Source organism: Salvelinus sp. IW2-2015, linkage group LG36, assembly GCF_002910315.2.
Source record: "Salvelinus sp. IW2-2015 linkage group LG36, ASM291031v2, whole genome shotgun sequence".
Taxonomy (NCBI): domain Eukaryota; kingdom Metazoa; phylum Chordata; class Actinopteri; order Salmoniformes; family Salmonidae; genus Salvelinus; species Salvelinus sp. IW2-2015.
In genome coordinates this window covers 36,260,841-36,279,633 of record NC_036875.1, presented here as the reverse complement: position 1 = coordinate 36,279,633, position 18,793 = coordinate 36,260,841, and the positions used below count along the sequence as shown (strand labels likewise).

Sequence of the window (18,793 nt, the reverse complement as noted above, 5' to 3'; positions counted from 1 at the left end):
GGTCCGGCCCCAGATTTTCATCAACCACACAGCCGATATTCTTCCTTGGCCAGCCAGCGGGGGATAATACTTTCTGGCATGAGCGCCATCTACCCCTGACAGGACTCCGCTGGAATGTCAACACATGCCTCCTCTATTGCCTGGAGAAGGGTCATACGTTCATGTGGGTTTGCGATCATACACCTTCCACCGCCATGCTGAAAACAACTCCTCAATGGGGAATATGGTGGGAGATAGAGAATTGTACATTACATTTACATTTTAAGTGCATTTAGGCAGACGTTTATCCAGAGCGACTTACAAATTGGTGCAGTTCACCTTATGAATCCAGTGGACAAGCCACTTACATAGTGCATCTAAATCTTTTAAGGGGGGGGGGGGGGGGGGTGAGAAGGATTACGTTTATCCTATCCTAGGTATTCCTTAAAGGAGGTGGGTTTTCAGGCGTGTCTCCGGAAGGTGTGATTGACTCCGCGTTCCTGGCGTCGTGGAGGGAGTTTGTTCCACCATTGGGGCGGCCAGAGCAGCGAACAGTTTTCTCTGGGGCTGAGCGGGAACTGTACTTCCTCAGTGGTAGGGAGGCAGAGCAGGCCAGAGGTGGATGAACGCAGATGCCCTTGTTTTGGTGTAGGGCTGATCAGAGCCTGAGGTACTGAGGTGCCGTCCCTCACAGCTCGCTTGTAGGACAAGCACCATGGTCTTGTAGCGGATGCGAGCTTCAACTCGGAAGCCAGTGGAAGAGCGGAGGAGCGGGGGTGACGTGAGAGAACTTGGGAAGGCTTGAACACCAGACGGCTGCGGCGGTTCTGGATGAGTTGTAGGGGTTTAATGGCACAGGCAGGGAGCCCAGCCAACAGCGAGTTGCAGATAATCCAGACGGAGATGACAAGTGTAAACACATCGGATGTCACGGAACCAGTTGCGGACTATGTGCAGCCTGATGGAACTACACATTGTCCAATTAGAACATACATTTGCTGCTCAGGAATGACCTTGGTCCTCTCTGCTCTGGCTGAAAAAGATTGTCATGTAAGTGTTCAGGAAATGAAAGGAGATGGGCAGTGTTGTATCGTCCAAAGAGTGGAGCATGGCGGTGGAGGACCCCATTTGGCTCCATATCTGCGCATGTGGTGACATTTCCCGGGCACGATGGCGCGTTGACCAATGATGTTCCCCTCTCTATTCCTCCTCATCTTCGCTAATTGAATCCAGCCTCATCTATGAATGTGAGTTCCTGGGGGATGGGACTTGCACCAACTCCATATCTCTAAAATGACAGTAAATACTGTAATTGCTTTATAATTAAAGTTCATCTGGCAACATCAATGAGTCTCTAATGTTTTAGAGTGTAATACTAGTACATTATTACTTGCACATTATTGTAGCCGTTTATCCTTCGCTCTTTGGGAATTTCTTTCAAATGGGACTCTGTAGATTTGCTTCATCCGGAGATGGTTTCTTGAGATGCGAGCTTATGGGTGATAAACTCACTCTGGATGTTATGGAAGATGGCAGGGTTTTCAATAATCTGTTGTTATGCGCTATTTTCAACTACCATATTGCACAATGGCAGCCTGCTGTTTGTCGTTAAATAAACACCGTTCTTCCATCACGTGGGGTGCGTCTCTTTCATTCTACAAAACGCAAATATGCATGCAGTACAGTAAACACTACAGCCATACAGTACACAAGATAAACATGTACGAATAGTATAGCTCCCAATTTCATACATACAGTAATTACATGTAACATTGACTTTGTTTCCCTTCTTACATATGTATGGATTTGTTGCACTACTGTCAAGTAGTAATAAGTAGTAGAGAGGTCCAATGTCTGCCAGTACAAACCCTTCTTTCATTGTGGAACTTCCGGATGTGTAGGATGCTACAGATGAGGACTCTCTGCCCAGCCTCTCTCAAGGTCAACCAGTGGTGACCACATGGTCCACCACAGTCCCCAAATTTCATCAGAGATTATTCTCCTTGTTCTTCCTCCACCTACTACCTCCACCTCCAACCTCCACCTCTCTCTGCAAGTTCGCTCCATTGTTCTCCAAGCACAGGTACTCACACTGTGGCTTCTTATCCATACCACGGTTTGATTGCAAAATGAACATATTACGCAATTAGTGGTGAACATGTGAAGAGAGAAGGGATCAATTGTAATTGAGCTTAGCTGTGTGTCTGCTTTTTAATTTCCACACCAATATATTTTAGTTGTGAAGGTTGTGCCGAAGCTAGAGAATTATGTGTGTTGTTTCTTTTCCAAACGTTTGTTATCACAGAATTGCAATCTGAGTGTAAAGCAAAAACATGTTGCAGATTTTGGTGTATGGTTCGCTAAATGAGTTACAGGTTTGGGTCATGTGCTTCATGGGCCAGTTTTAAGTGTTGTAAACTATTGGAAAAACTTAGTTAGAAACCTTGGGAAAACTGTATTAGAAACCAACCCAATAAAATAGCACATATGGAAATGTATGCCTTATCCACTACAAAAGAAACAGAATATTATATGAAAATAAATTTTATAAGAATGGAAGAACTAATAAATCATTCTGGCTATCAGGGGCTCATGAGTGGCGCAGAGCGTCTAAGGCAAGAGGGTGTCACTGCAGTCCCTGTTCAAATCCAGGCGCATGCCCACCTCTGTGCCATGATTGGTAGTCCCACGGGCGGGCGGCGCACAATTTGTCTCAAGTCGTCTGGGGTAGGCTGTCATGAATTAAAGTAATTTGTTCTGTACTGACATGCCTAGTTAAATAAAGGTTACATATATATATTTTTTTTACATCTGGTAATCTTCTAAAGATGGAGATGCATTCATTCCCTATTATTTCCACTGCTCTTAAAAGCACTTCTGATGCTGCACTTTGGCTGCAAGTGAGCTAATTAGATTTGAAGTTGATTAGAAATACGGTAGTGAGGGACGGAGAAGGAGGTGCACTGAGCTGGAGGCACGGCGGATTGTGAAAGGCTAAATGTTTATTTAAAACCAGGGGAAGGCTGGAGTCTAGAGCAACACTACTGCAGGAAGCGCCACACCAACTGGAAGGCAGTGATTCCAAGTGAGAGGCGTGAGCACTCTACGACGTAAGTGTTCTCAAATCAGATCATTCATTCTTCAGATCATCCATCACTTTTGGATAATTTTTCCCGATGTTTTCCAACATATGAAGTGCAACAATCGTGGCAAAATAATATATATGCATTTTTTAACCAAATATTGAGATTATATTTTAGATTTAGATGCAAAACATCTTGAGTGAACTTTTGGAATAATATAATTAACAATGAGCATTCATATGGTTTGGTGGGTTGCTTGGCATAACTAACGACATAGACAGGTACAGTAAAAGTTGTTGTGACAGGGTATGAACAAAGTACTGGTCTCAGAGTTTCACAGGGGATTTGAACGTTACATTCATGGTGTTTAACAATAAAATTGCAGCCTTTTGCAATATGGATATTGCACATGCCAATCACTGCAATTTCAATAAAAAATGTATTCTTGTGCAGCCTAATATACAGATTTCTGTGAACATTTGCCTGCACTAAACTGTTTTACTACCTGTGAGAGAAATGTCCCTAGTGAATAACCTGACATGGTGTGCACAAAAGTCTATTTAAATAATGAGAACCTGCATAACACCAATAAGCCAGATTGTCCGAGTGTAATATTCTGTTGACGTACCCAGTGTAGTTGATGTCCAAGGTGAAGCTGAAATAAGTCTCTCACCACCAAGTCAACCTATATCATTCTCTTACAATCAGATTCATGAAACAGCTCTATCGTGAGAACAACCACACTAGCTAAGATAGTTCACTGTAAACACTTGCACCTATAGGAAGTTCGTCACTTTTTGTTCATACCCACTTGTCGTTCTTCTCGAATCCTTCTGTCCTATGGTCCTGTGTGTTGTCGGCCATCGAGTTGCGAGTTGTCTTTCCTCCGCGTAGGTGCCTCTCCACCTGTGGGCAAACCATCCAACCGATGTGTCTCTGGTGTGTCCCTCTGCTGCTGTGATCTGTCGTGTCCGTGCCACGATGAGATCTCCCCTGCTGTGTGCTTCCGATGTGACATCACTTAAGTATAGTGATGTTCTCCATGTTGGATTTTACTCCTGGTGTTTGTATGGCCTACCCTGTTTCAATGGTTCATCGTGTGTTCTCCGTGCGGGTCACTCCATGGTTGAGCCATCCTTGGTAGTGCGTTTTCATTCCTTGTGGTCTCGGGGTTTTCTGACTTTGCTTGCCAGAGCAATGTCTCTGTGTACTCGCTCCGTGTGTTGTGTCACTGCTCTCTATGCGGTTCCTCTAGAAGAGAGAAGCAGAAAGATATGTGGCGTGTGAGTGTGTCGTCCAGGTAAGGGAGTCTTGGATGATCTATTCTGGTCGTCGATCCGTCCTGGATTGCTCCTCTCTTCGCTGAGAAATACATGTGTCCTCGAGCTTGCTGGATTGATACCGTTTGTCCCTCGGAGTGTCGATCTTCATGTCAGTATGAAACAGCTATGGCCTATTTTACTTTTGAAGGACCTTCCCTAAAATCAGTGATTCTTGTGAACAGAATCTGCATACGGCAGCAGCTTTCTATACTGTGTAGAGATGAGATAGAAATAACTATTAAGGTCATCTCGATATAGATTAGCGTGTATATTCTAAGTAGTACTAGCAGGATCCACTCATCTTGCAGTAGTGTCTACTGTTGTTGTCTCTCTGTTGTGTCTCTCTGTGTTGTGTCTCTGTGTTGTGTCTTCTTGTGTGTGTCTCTGGTGTGTCTCTGTGTGTTTCTCTCTGTGTGGTCCTCTGTGTTTCTGTCTCTCCCTGTGTTTCTCTCTGTGTGTGTCCTGCTGCTGTGTGTTCTCCTAAGTGTGGACAGTAGGGAAATCTCGTGATGAGTATCATGAGTGAGGTGAATCCAATAGTCCGTGGTCTCATCGCTACGAGTAGTCCTACTGGTCGTCTCGTGATCTCTGTGTGTCCTCTCTGTGTGTCTCCTCTGTGTGACGTCCCCCTAGTCGATCTGCATCTTGTTGTAAGTCACATGTGTTTTTCATTCGTCGCCTGTGGTGTTGTTGTCCTCTACCTAGTGCACTCTTCCTTCATACTCTCTCTCATCACCACACTGCTCTCCTTATCGTTGTCATCTTTCAATCCTCTCTCTGCGTGCTCTCAATATCACCATCCTACTCCACTACATCTCACTACCCAACTATACTCTACTCCTCCTCGATCTCTCATAGAGATCCCAGGTCTCATGTCTACCAGTCCTCGTGCTCTAACCTAGACCTCACTAGTCTCTCGCTCGTTGTCTCTTTCTGTCTTCATGTTGCTTCGTGTCGTCGCCTGTCTGTGTTGTTGCTTCATCCTCTGTGCATGTGATCATAGTCGTTTCCCTTCTCATTCAATTTCCCTCTCCTGCTTCTTCCTGCTTCTCCCCCCCGCCTCCTCACAGCCTCCCCCCCCCCTCTCTCTCTCTCTAGAGAGACACACAGAGACACACACAGAGACACACACAGAGACACACACAGAGACACACAGAGACAGGATGAATAAAGCACACCAGTGCAGTCTCATGTGACTACTGTTATGGGTGGTCCAGATGATTCCGGTCTGAATGTGGAGAGAGATCTGGTTGGGCTTTAACTCAGTCTGAACACAACCACTGGAGTTAAAAATAAACACTCAACAATTCTGCTTATTGGTTATGCAGTTCTCATTAAAATAACTTTGTGCACACATGCAGGTATAAGGGACATTCTCTCACAGGTAGTAAAACAGTTTAGTGCAGGCAAATGTTCACAGAAATCTGTATATTAGGGCTGCACAATGAATACATTTTTTATTGAAATTGCAGTATTGGCATGTGCAATATCCATATTGCAAAAGGCTGCAATTTATTTTAAACACCATGAATGTAACGTTCAAATCCCCTGTGAAACTCTGACCAGTACTTTGGTTCATACCCTGTCACAACAACTTTTACTGTACCTGTCTATGTCGTTAGTTATGCCAAGCAACACCAACCATAGAATGCTCATTTTAATTATATTATTCCAAAAGTTCACTCAAGTGTTTTGATCTAAATCTAAAATATAATCTCAATATTTGGTTAAAAAAATGCTATTATTATTATTTTCCCGTATCGTGCTGTATATTGAACATCGGGAAAAATATATCCAAAAGTGATGGATGATCTGAAGAATGAATGATCTGATTTGAGAACACTTACGTCGTAGAGGTAGCCCTTCACCTGGAATCACTGCCTTTCAAGTTGGTGTGGCGCTTCCTGCAGTATGTTGCTCCTAGACCTCCAGCCTTCCCCCTGGTTTTAAATTAAACATTAGCTGGCTTTCACAATCCGCCGTGCCTCCAGGCTCAGTGCACCTCCTTCTCCGTCCTCTCAGTATTTTCTAATCAACTTCAAATCTAATTAGCTCACTTGCAGCCAAAGTGCAGCATCAGAAGTGCTTTTAGAGCAGTGGAATATAGGGGAATGAATGCATTCCCATCTTTAGAAGATTACCAGATKAAAAAAWAAAWWAWAWATATTTAACCTTTATTTAACTAGGCATGTCAGTACAGAACAAATTCTTATTTACAATGACAGCCTACCCCAGACGACGTTGAGACAATTGTGCGCCGCCCTGTGGGACTACCAATCATGGCCAGAGGTGATGCAGCCTGGATTTGAACCAGGGACTGCAGTGACACCTCTTGCCTTAGACCGCTGCGCCACTCAGGAGCCCCTGATAGCCAGAAGATTATTAGTTTTCCATTCTTATAAAATTTTATTTTCATATAATATTCTGTTCTTTGTAGTGGATAAGGCATACATTTCCATCTGATGCTATTTTATTGGGTTGGTTTCTAATACAGTTTTCCCCAAGGTTTCTAATACAGTTTTTCCCAATAGTTTACACACTWAAACTGGCCCATGAAGCACAATGACCCAAACCTGTAACTCATTTAGCAGAACCATACACCAAATCTGCAACATGTTTTGCTTTACACTCAGATTGCAATTCTATAACAAACGTTTGGAAAAACACAACACATAATTCTCTAGCTTCGGCACAACCTTCACAACTAAAATATATTGTGTGGAAATTAAAAGCAACACAACAAGCTAAGCTCAATTAACAATTGATCCCTTTCTCTCTTCACATGTTCACACACTAATTGCGTAAATGTTCATTTTGCAATCAAACCGTTGGTATGGATAAGAAGGCCACAGGTGAGTACTCCTGTGCTTGGAGAACAATGGAAGCGAACTTGGCAGAGAGAGGTGGAGGTGGAGGTGGAGGTGGAGGTGGAGGTGGAGGTAGATGTGGAGGAAGAACAAGGAGAGTAATCTCTGATGAAATTTGGGCGACTGTGGTGGACCATGTGGTCAACCATGGTTTGACCTTGAGAGAGGCTGGGCAGAGAGTCCTTCATCGTAGCATCCATCATCCGGAAGTTCCACAATGAGAAGAGGTTTGTACTGCAGACATTGGACCTCTCTACTACTTTTACTACTTGACAGTAGTGCAACATAAATCAATACATATTGTAAGGGGACACAAAGTCAATGTTACATGTATTACTGTATGTATGAAATTGGGAGCTATACTACTTCGTAACATGTTTATCTTGTGTACTGTATGACTGTAGTGTTTACTGTACTGCATGCTATTTCGTTTTTGTAGAACTGAAAGACGACCACCACGTGATGGAAGAACGTGTTTATTTACAGACAAACAGCAGGCTGCCATTGTGCAAATGGTAGTTGAAAATAATGCCATAACAACAGATTATTGAAAACCCTGCCATCTTCCATAACATCAGAGTGAGTTTATCACCCATAGCTCGCATCCTTAAGAAACACCATCTCCGGATGAAGCAAATCTACAGAGTCCCATTTGAAAGAAATTCCCAAAGAGCGAAGGATAAACGGTACAAATATGTGCAAGTAAGTAATGTACTAGTATTACACTCTTAAAACATTAGAGACTCATTGATGTTGCCAGTGAACTTTATTATAAAGCAATTACAGTATTTACTGTCATTTTAGAGAATCATGGAGTTGGATGCAAGTCCCATCCCCCAGGAACTCACATTCATAGATGAGGCTGGATTCAATTTAGCGAAGATGAGGAGGAATAGAGAGGAAGGAACATCATTGGTCAACGCGCCATCGTGCCGGGAAATGTCACCACATGCGCAGATATGAGCCACAATGGGGTCCTCCACCGCCATGCCACTCTTGGACGATACAACACTGCCCATCTCCTTCATTTCCTGAACACCTTACATGACAATCTTTTTCAGCCAGAGCAGAGAGGACCAGGTGATCCTGAGCAGCAAATGTATGTTCTAATTTGGGACAATGTGAGTTTCCATCAGGCTGCTCAGGTCCGCAACTGGTTCCGTGACCATCCCAGGTTTACACTTGTCATCTCCCGTCTGGATTACTGCAACTCGCTGTTGGCTGGGCTCCCTGCCTGTGCCATTAAACCCCTACAACTCATCCAGAACGCCGCAGCCCGTCTGTGTTTCAACCTTCCCAAGTTCTCTCACGTCACCCCCGCTCCTCCGCTCTCTCCACTGGCTTCCAGTTTGAAGCTCGCATCCGCTACACAGACCATGGTGCTTTGCCTACGGAGCTGTGAGGGGAACGGCACCTCAGTACCTCCAGGCTCTGATCAGGCCCTACACCAAACAAGGGCACTGCGTTCATCCACCTCTGGCCTGCTCGCCTCCCTACCACTGAGGAAGTACAGTTCCCGCTCAGCCCAGTCAAAACTGTTCGCTGCTCTGGCCCCCCAATGGTGGAACAAACTCCCTCACGACGCCAGGACAGCGGAGTCAATCACCACCTTCCGGAGACACCTGAAACCCCACCTCTTTAAGGAATACCTAGGATAGGATAAAGTAATCCTTCTCACCCCCCCCCCCCCCCCCCTTAAAAGATTTAGATGCACTATTGTAAAGTGGCTGTTCCACTGGGGTCATAAGGTGAATGCACCAATTTGTAAGTCGCTCTGGATAAGGCGTCTGCTAAATATAAATGTAAATGTTAAATGTACAATTCTCTATCTCCCCACCATATTCCCCATTGAGGAGTTGTTTTCAGCATGGCGGTGGAAGGTGTATGATCGCAAACCCACATGAACGTTGACCCTTCTCCAGGCAATAGAGGAGCATGTGGTGACATTCCAGCGGAGTCCTGTTAGGGGTAGATGCGCTGCCAGAAGATATTTCCCCCGCTGGCTGGCCAAGGAGAATATCGGCTGTGTGTGATGAAAAATCTGGGGCCGGACCTAAACAACAGAATGACTGATATTTGTTTTCTCAATGGAGTATTTGTTTCTTGGCTTATGATTTAGATTGGAAAGTTTCTTTCTCTATTCCGTACAATTGATCTAACATACAGTACAGTAGTACAAATAAGACTATTTATCTTCCTTTGCATATGAAAAATATATTTACTGTATGTTTGCATTTTTACTGAATGTGTTAACAGTTTGCTGTTTGATCACGTATTGAGTCATGTTGAAATATAAAACATACATTTTTGCATTTGTGTTCCTTTCTTGTTTGAGTACACACAAACAATATACAGTATAACAACAATCTTAGTATTTACACTGAAATAGGTTCTGATAGTAGTGCTTTCAATATGTCACGTTAGTGGGATCTTGTTGTTCACTAAGTTAGATTCATTCGATGTGTGTGTGTGTGTCTCGTTTGTATGCAGTTTCATCTTGAGCAGGGAGTACATGATTTTGATTGCTGTGTTTCATTYTGCAAGATGTCTGTGCGGTTTGGGGAAATTGTCTAACTGTTTTGTGTTTTGTGTTTGAGAGTTTTGAATACCTGAGATATAGTTTCAGCGAATGTAATAAAGCCTTACATTCCATGATGAATTTACAATGTTGTGTTGTGAAACGATTTAACCTTGTGAGAACATGTACACATACATGTACCTGAGGTCATTACTCACACAGTATTCAGGGATTTGACTGTGAGTGAAGAAGGCTTTCTGTCTGAAAGCTCCACTTAACCTGTGGTGAATATTACAAGGTGTSYCCCCCAAATGGCACCCTATTCCCATAGGGCTCAGGTCAAAAGTAGTGCACTATATAGGAAATAGGGTACCTTTTGGGGCTCACAAAAATATATATACACTACCGTTCAAAAGTTTTGGGTCACTTAGAAATGTCCTTGTTTTTGAAAGAAAAGCAATTTTTTTTGCCCATTAAAATAACATCAAATTGATCAGAAATACAGTGTAGACATTGCTAATGAACTGCTATAGGAAGAGAACAATGTGTTACTGGAAAAKCAGGGAGCAGTGAGCTCAAGGCTGCACAGCTGTAATATTCTAGTGTCCTAATTCTAGTGTCCTAATATTGTATTCTTCCACAAAGGCTGCACACGTAATACAGTGGTYACCACCTCTTCACTGGGATGTCCCTGGATGAGAGAATGAAACACTGGCTGTCATTAGAGCTAATAAATTTGACCCATCTTTTGCTGGGAGTCATTGGAGTGGACTGCATCTCTCTTTACTGCGGCAGGCAGCCAGKTAGAGCGATACAGACAGATGCAGTGAGCCCTGATCAAAGGCTGTGCTAATGTCTCGCCCCCAGTTAGCTCAGTAGAAAGTAGGAGCACAACTCTGACTGTCTCTTGGCTGCCTGCCGCAGTAATGTTTGGTCCTGATCCATGGCCAGGGTCTGGTCTGCTGTGGTGGACTGAAAGTCTGTGTGTGTGTGTGGAAGTATCAATGACTATTTGTCTTGTTTATTATCAGGGTCGCCTCAGAGCACAGATTTTGTAGGGGAGAATAAATAAAAACTAAAAACAAGTAGAAACGTGCCTCTCCACTGTCTCCCGAGGTCTTGTGGTATGAATACCTTTTTGTTACATGTGTCTAGAATACCGGGCTGTGGGCAGATTGACTGGAGATATCACTTCACATGAATAGTGATGGTGTGGTGAATACCTTGGATTCTGGCTTCAGAATAACTCAGAACACAAGCACAGTATCTGATGTGAGTGGTGGTACTTTTTCAACATTTTGTTGTGTTWCAGCCTAAATTTAAAATKGATTAAATTGAGAYTTTGTGTCACTGATCTACACACAATACCCCATAATGTCAAAGTGGAATTTTGTTTCTAAAATTAATAAAAAATTCAAAGCTGAAATGTCTTGAGTCAATAAGTATTCAACCCCTTTGTTAAGGTAAGCCTAAATAAGTTCAGGAGTAAAAATGTGCTTAACAAATCACATAATATGTCGCATGGATGCATTCTGTGTTCAATAATATTGGTTAACATGTTTTTTTTGAATGACAGCCCTAGCTTTGTACCCCACACATACAAAAAAAGCAGACGCTGAATATCCCTTTGAGCATGATGAAGTTATTAATTAGGCRTTGGATGGTGTCTTAACACACCCAGTCACTGCAAAGATACAGGTGTCGTGTCTTTGGCTATGCCGGATTAAGTGATATGACATGTTATTCTATAAAATAATTTCTCTGTAATTAATATTACCTGATTAAGCTAATCAGGTAGATAATTAACTAGAAAGTCGGGGCACCACGAAAKAATGTTTATAGAGCTGTTATCTTCCGAATAAACTCTTAAAGACCTGGTCATTTTTTACATCAATAGCAGTCCATATTTAATCGTCACCTTGTTTAGTCTCATCTCAAAGTTGTAAATTCTTGGTTATCTTCACGAACCCTGGCTAACAAGTTGAATCAGCAATATCAAAATTTGGTTTAATTATTTATTTACTAAATACCTAAATAATCACACAGAATTACATATACACAGAATGTATCATACATTGATTACAAATTATGTCAAAGGAAAACGTCCCTAGAGGACGGAACAGATACGACAGCTGGTTACACAAAGAGAGGGGGTTGGGCTTGAGTGAAAGAGCGGGAAGACTGAGTAACAAAGGGAGAAGCTATGCTATCATAAATACAGAATCTTATGCATTCTAAATAACCGCCCATTTGAAAAAGGAGAATGCAATAAATATTTACTCTGAGCTGCGCTCCGGTAGATTGGTCGTCGATGGAAGGCCGGTTTGTCCGTTATGGATCTCTGGTCCTCTGAAGAATGTCTAGTGGTGAACTGGRGTGTGGTAGAATGGATACTCTGTCCGTCCTCTCCTAGCCCACGTTTAGCGACTGCTGCTAACTCAGCGGCTAGGAGGTATCACTTCTGGWGTGAATAAGAGTTCAAAGTTCATACCAAGTTGCCAAACTTTTAAGCTCATGCTATATTCTGGCTGGTATAGTCGAAATTCATCCTTTCGGCGTGTTGACCATCATCTTCACGTTGGAATTCGATGCTGATTCAGTTAGGTTATCTGAGCCCTTTTAACGTAAGACCGTCGCACTAACGTCCTCGGAACAGAAAGTTACATTTTCGTCAAGGGCTTTATATAGGAGGGGAGAGAATGGTGTGTTTCATAGTTTATAACCAATGTCTGTTCACATGGGCAGGGCCACTGAGTTGAGCATAGTTCACTCATGAAAACCCAATTCTCTCATTTGGAAGCTAAAATTACATTTAATCTTTTCACAAATAGTTTAATATTTAAACATTTAAATTGCACAACAATTCCATGTCAATCTGAGATACAAGATACAGTTTATTTCCAAGATAYAGTTTATGTCGTCCTATCATCAGTAATAATGTCTCAGATGCCAACTGATCTGGCATCATATTCATTTAGTACCAACGCATATTTTCAGCTGGTTGGATTACCGAAATATGGTTCCGTTCCCATCTTTTGATGTCACCAGACTCTCTCTCCATGTTAACAAAGGGATTTTCAATAGTCACATCGGTAGAGTAGAGAGAGGAAAAAGGGGAAAGGTATTTATGGGGGKCATAAACCTCCCCCACTCAGGCCAACGTCATGACACAGGCATCCTTCCTAACTCAGTTGCCAGAGAGGTAGGAAACTGCACAGGGATTTCACCATGAGACCAATAGGGATTTTTAAARCAGTTCCAGAGTTTAATGGTTGTGATATGAGAAAACTGAGGTTGGATCAACAACATAGTTACACCACAATACTAACCTAAATGACAGTGAAAAGAAGGAAGCCTTTATAGAATGAAATAATCCAAAACATGTATCCTGTTTTCAACAAGGCACTAAAGTAATACTGCAAAAAAATCTGCAAAGAAATGAACTTTTTGTTCTGAATAGAAAGTGTTACTTTTTGTCCTGATTAGAAAGTGTTATGTTTGGGGTTAATACAATACAACACATCACTGAGCAGTACCACTCTTCATATTTTCAAGCATGGTGTTGGACTAGGGAGCAAAAAACTATATATAATAACCGGAATAGAGCTCAGCACAGGCAAAATCCTAGAGGAAAACCTTGTTCAGTCTACTTTCCAACAGACACTGGGAGACGAATTCAAATCTACACTGGAGTTGCTTGCCAAAACAACATTGAATGTTCCTGAGGGGTCTAGTTACAGTTTTGACTTAAATCGGCTTGAAACASTATGGCAAGACTTGAAAACGGCTTTCAAGCAATGATGAACAACCAACTTGACACAGCTTGAATAATTTAAAAAAGTATAATTGGGAAATATTGTACAATCCAGGTGTGCAAAGCTCTTAGAGACTTACCCAGAAAGACTCACAGCTGTAATCACTGCCAAAGGTGTTTCTAACATGTAATGTCTCATGGTGATTCTAACATGTAATGTCTCATGGTGATTCTAACATGTAATGTCTCATGGTGATTCTTAAATGTTAATTTCATTTGGATTCTAACATGTAAGTGTATCGGTGATCTAACATGTAATGTCTCATGTGATCTAACATGTAATGTCTCAGTGATATTCTAACATGTAATGTCTCATGATGATTCTAACATGTAATGTCTCATTGATGATTCTAACATGTAATGTCTCATGATGATTCTAACATTGAATGTCTCATGATGATTCAACATGTAATGTCCATGGTGATTTTAACATGTAATGTCTCATGATGATTCTAACATGTAATGTCTCATGGTGATTCTAACATGTAATGTCTCATGGTGATTCTAACATGTATTTCATGATGATTCTAACATGTAATGTCTCATGGTGATTCTAACATGTAATGTTCATGTGAGTTCTAACATGTAATGTCTCATGGTGATTCTAACATGTAAGTCTCATGGTTTTCTAACATGTATGTCTCATGGTGATTCTAAATGTAATTCTCATGATGATTCTAACATGTAATGTCTCATGATGTATTCTAACATGTAATGTCTCATGGTGATTCTAACATGTAATGTCTCATGTGATTCTAACATGTAATGTCTCATGGTGATTCTAACATGTATGTCTCTGTGATATCTACATGTAATGTCTCATGTGATTCTAACATGTAATGTCTCATGATGATTCCAACATGTAATGTCTCATGGTGACTCTTAACATGTAATGTCTCATGATCTACATGATGTCCTGATGATTCTAAATGTAATGTCTCATGATGATTCTAACATGTAATGTCTCATGATGATTCTTAACATGTTAATGTCTCATGAATTCTAACATGTAATGTCTCATGGTGATTCTAACATGACAGATAATGTCACATGATGATTCTAACATGTAATGTCTCATGGTGATTCTAACATTGTCTCATGGATGATTCTAACATGTAATGTCTCATTTTGATTCTACATGTAATGTCTTCATGGTGATTCTAACATGTAATGTCTCATGATGATTCTACCATGTAATGTCTCATTGGGATTCTAACATGTAATGTCTCATGGTGATCTAACATGTAAGTCTCATGGTATTCTAACATGTAATGTCTCATGGTGATTCTAACAGTAATGTCTCATGTGATTCTAACATGTATGTTCATGTATCTACATCATTGTCTCATGAGATCTTAACATGTAATGTCTCATGGTGATTCTAACATGTAATGTCACATGTGATTCTAACATGTAATGTCTCATGGTGATTCTAAATTATGTCTCATGGTGATTCTAACATGTAATGTCTCATGGTGATTCTAACATGTAATGTCACATGTGATTCTAACATGTAATGTCTCATGATGATTCTAACATGTAATGTCTCATGTGATTCTAAACATGTAATGTCACATGGTGATTCTAACATGTAATGTTCATGGTGATCTAACATGTATGTCTCTTGGTGATTCTAACATGTAATGTCTCATTGGTGATTCTAACATGTAATGTCTCATGTTGATTCTACCATTTAGTCTCATGATGATTCTAACATGTAATGTCTCATGATGATCTAATATGTAATGTCTCATGATGATTCTAACATGTAATGTCTCATGATGATTCTAACATGTGTCCATGGTGATTCTAACATGAATGTCTCATGGTGATTCTAACATGTAATGTCTCATGTTGATTCTACCATTAATGTCTCATGATGATTCTAACATGTAATGTCTCATGATGATTCTAAATGTAATGTCTCATGTGATTCTAACATGTAATGTCTCATTGATGATTCTACATGTGTCTCATGATGATTCTAACATGTAATGTCTCATGGTGATTCTAACATGTAATGTCTCATGATGATTCTAACATGTAATGTCTCATGGTGATTCTAACATGAATGTCTCATGGTGATTCTAACATGTAATGTCTCATGTGTGATTCTACATGTAATGTCTCATGTGATTCTACATTTAATGTCTCATGTGATTCTAACATGTAATGTCTCATGGTGATCTAACATGTATGTCTCATGGTGATTCTAACATGAATGTCTCATGGTGATTCCTAACATGTAATGTCTCATGGTGATTCTACATGTAATGTCCTGGGATTCTAACATGTAATGCTCTATGGTGATTCTAACATGTAATGTCTCATGGTGATTCTAACATGTAATGTCTCATGGTGATTCTAACATGTAATGTCTCATGGTATTCTAACATGTTAATGTCTCATGGTGATTCTAACATGTATGTCTCATGATGATTCTAACATGTAATGTCTCATGGTGATTCTAACATGTAATGTCTCATGTGATTCTAACATGTAATGTCCATGGTATTCTAACATATAATGTCCATGTGATTCTAACAGTAATTTCTCATGTGATTCTAACATGTAATGTCTCTATGTTGATTCTAACATGTAATTGTCTCATGTGTTCTAAACATGTAATGTCTCATGGTGATTCTAACATGTAATGTCTCATGGTGATTCTAACATGTAATGTCTCATGGTGATTCTAACATGTAATGTCTCATGGGAGTGAATACTTATATAATCATTTATTTTGGTTAGATCGTTGACCAAAATGACAATTAAATCCATTCAAATCCCACTTTGTAACACAATGAAATGTGGTGAAAGTCAAGGGGTGTGAATACTTACTGATGGCACTTGCTGAGATTCACAGATCCATATGAAATTGGGAATCTACAGTGTCTTGTGAGGGTCGTCCTGTTAACTATGCTGAAATACAATTGTTTTCAAAAGTCATCAAATTAATGACACAACAGGCCCAGTCTCCTGATACACATTCCTAGAATGTATTGGGTCGCCCATTAGGATTAGGCCTGTATTGTAATGGTTTACAATGCCCATAGTGAGTAAACCTATAGCTAGTCGACCTGTTACAGTTTTTTTCTGATTACTTACGCACTATCTTTGAAACTATAGGCTATTTTTGCAAAACTCTACATACTAACCACAAAACCTTACACCAAACCAGCAAAACATTATACATCTCTTGCGAAAGCAAACAATTCTTGCAAAACTCTTCAAACTCTTTAAAAATGTGTGTTTTTKAATCAATACAGTGCACACAAACCATCATTTGAATAAGCACACGAAGCACCAACTAGGCACTGATAGATTAAATGAAAAACACTTGTGGCGTTTTCTTTGTCTGTGTGCAGGGCAGAGCAGTTTGCAGTGAAGGTTTGTCGTACATGTAGTAAACACACATACACACAGGTATCCAAATGTGTAAAATATGGATGTGTATTCCAAACATAACTCACTATCAATACAAATACGGAGAAAACATATTATTTTTTCTTCTCAAAATCTTCTAACACTCCTCAAACAACAGAAGCACAGTAAAAGAAACCAAAACATTTGTGCTAGAAAAAAAAAAACTACAGAAATAATGTGGCTACATCTCACCTTCTTTGTGGGTCTGGCCAGAAGACTTCATCCACATCACATGTAATGTTGTCTTGAGCTAGGCAGCGTGGAAAGTATGGCCTGGAGTGCCGTATCCAGGCCTGGCCCCTGATCCATGTCTCCACAAGCCTCCTCCATTGCCTGTAGAAGGGGTATGCGTTGGTGGGGCTGGCGATCGTACACCTTCCAACACCATGCAGAGAAGAATTCTTCAATAGGATTCAAGAACGGAGAGTATGGGGGGAGATTGAGTGCGATGAAAAGTGGGTGACCTGTGAACCAATCGCGGACCACAGCAGCCCGGTGGAAACTAACATCGTCCCAGATGATAACGTACCTGGGCTGCTCTGGCCCCTGGTCATTAGGGATTAGTCTGTTGTGGAGGGTGTCCAGAAATGTGATAATGTGTGCAGTGTTGTATGGGCCTAGGATTGCATGATGGTGAAGGACGCCGTTTTGACTAATAGCTGCACACATTGTTATGTTGCCACCACGTTGTCCCGGGACRTTGATGATGGCACGGTGTCCGATGATATTTCTGCCGCGGCCCCTTGTTTTTGCAAGGTTGAAACCTGCCTCGTMCACATATATTAGCTCATGATGAACTGCATCTGCTTCTAGCTCCATGACTCTCTGAAAGAGACAAGACAAAACAATGTAGCACAGTACGAAAAGACAGGGATCAGTCAATATGATGTAGCACCATACACGTCCAGATGCAGTACCAATGATAGGATAGTATAGCTTACCTGCACATATTCATATCTCAGTTGTTTTACACGGTCTGAGTTTTTTCGAAGGGGACTCTGTACAGCTGCTTCATCTTAATTCTATTGCGTTTCAGTAGATGAGACAGTGCAAAGAGACTCATTCTGTTGACGTTTTGGAATATGGTGTTGTCTGCCATTATGTGGTCCTGCAGTTCTCTGAGTCTGATGAAGTTATTTGCAATGACCATATTTACAATGTGGGTCTCCTGCTCTGAGGTGAACAGTCAACCTCTTCCGCCAGATACTGGTTTTCTTGCAGTTGTGTAAAAACATTTGAATGGTTTTAGTGATAGATCCTCCTCATTATGAATGTACAGTACATATTACTGTACCAGTAAGACTACAGCACTTAGTTACTTACCGGTTCTCATTTCTAAATATCCGGATGATACCTGCAACAGTATAGCAGCTCAGATTTGGTTGAACCCATTGCCCAGCTTCCCTCATTCCCATCCCATGGTTGACAACATGGTCAACCACAGTCTCTCTGATTTCATCAGTTATTGTGTTCCTCTTCCTCTTCATCTTCCCCGTCCTCTCCTTATCCCCCGTCCTACTTCACCTCTTCCTCCTCCTCCTCCTCCTCTGACTTCTCCTCCTCCTCCTCCTCTTACTTCTTCTCCTCGTCCTCATCCTCCTCGTCTTCCTCTTCCTCCTCCTCGTCCACCTCTAGTTCTCACCCCTCTTACTCTCTGTTCAATATTGGCCTCCATTGTTGTCCAAACCAAATGTTTACCTGTGGCCTATTTATAGTGCTCAAGCTCTGATTTGTAAGTGAACTCATTATCTAAAAGTGTTTTCACATGTGTCAATGTGGAAAGG

General features: G+C 41.2%; 1 protein-coding gene and 1 long non-coding RNA gene across 2 annotated transcripts in view; both read left to right on the top strand.

Annotated features, from left to right (window-relative positions):
* LOC111959510 (transmembrane protein 163a) overlaps positions 1-18,793 on the top strand; it is a 117,121-nt gene that overhangs the window by 31,308 nt on the left and 67,020 nt on the right. The gene's annotated exons all lie outside the window — the stretch shown is intronic.
* Positions 7,317-8,432, top strand: LOC111959649 (uncharacterized). Its single transcript, XR_002876706.2, has 3 exons — positions 7,317-7,478; positions 7,691-7,953; positions 8,056-8,432. It is a non-coding gene; the product is annotated as an uncharacterized lncRNA (long non-coding RNA).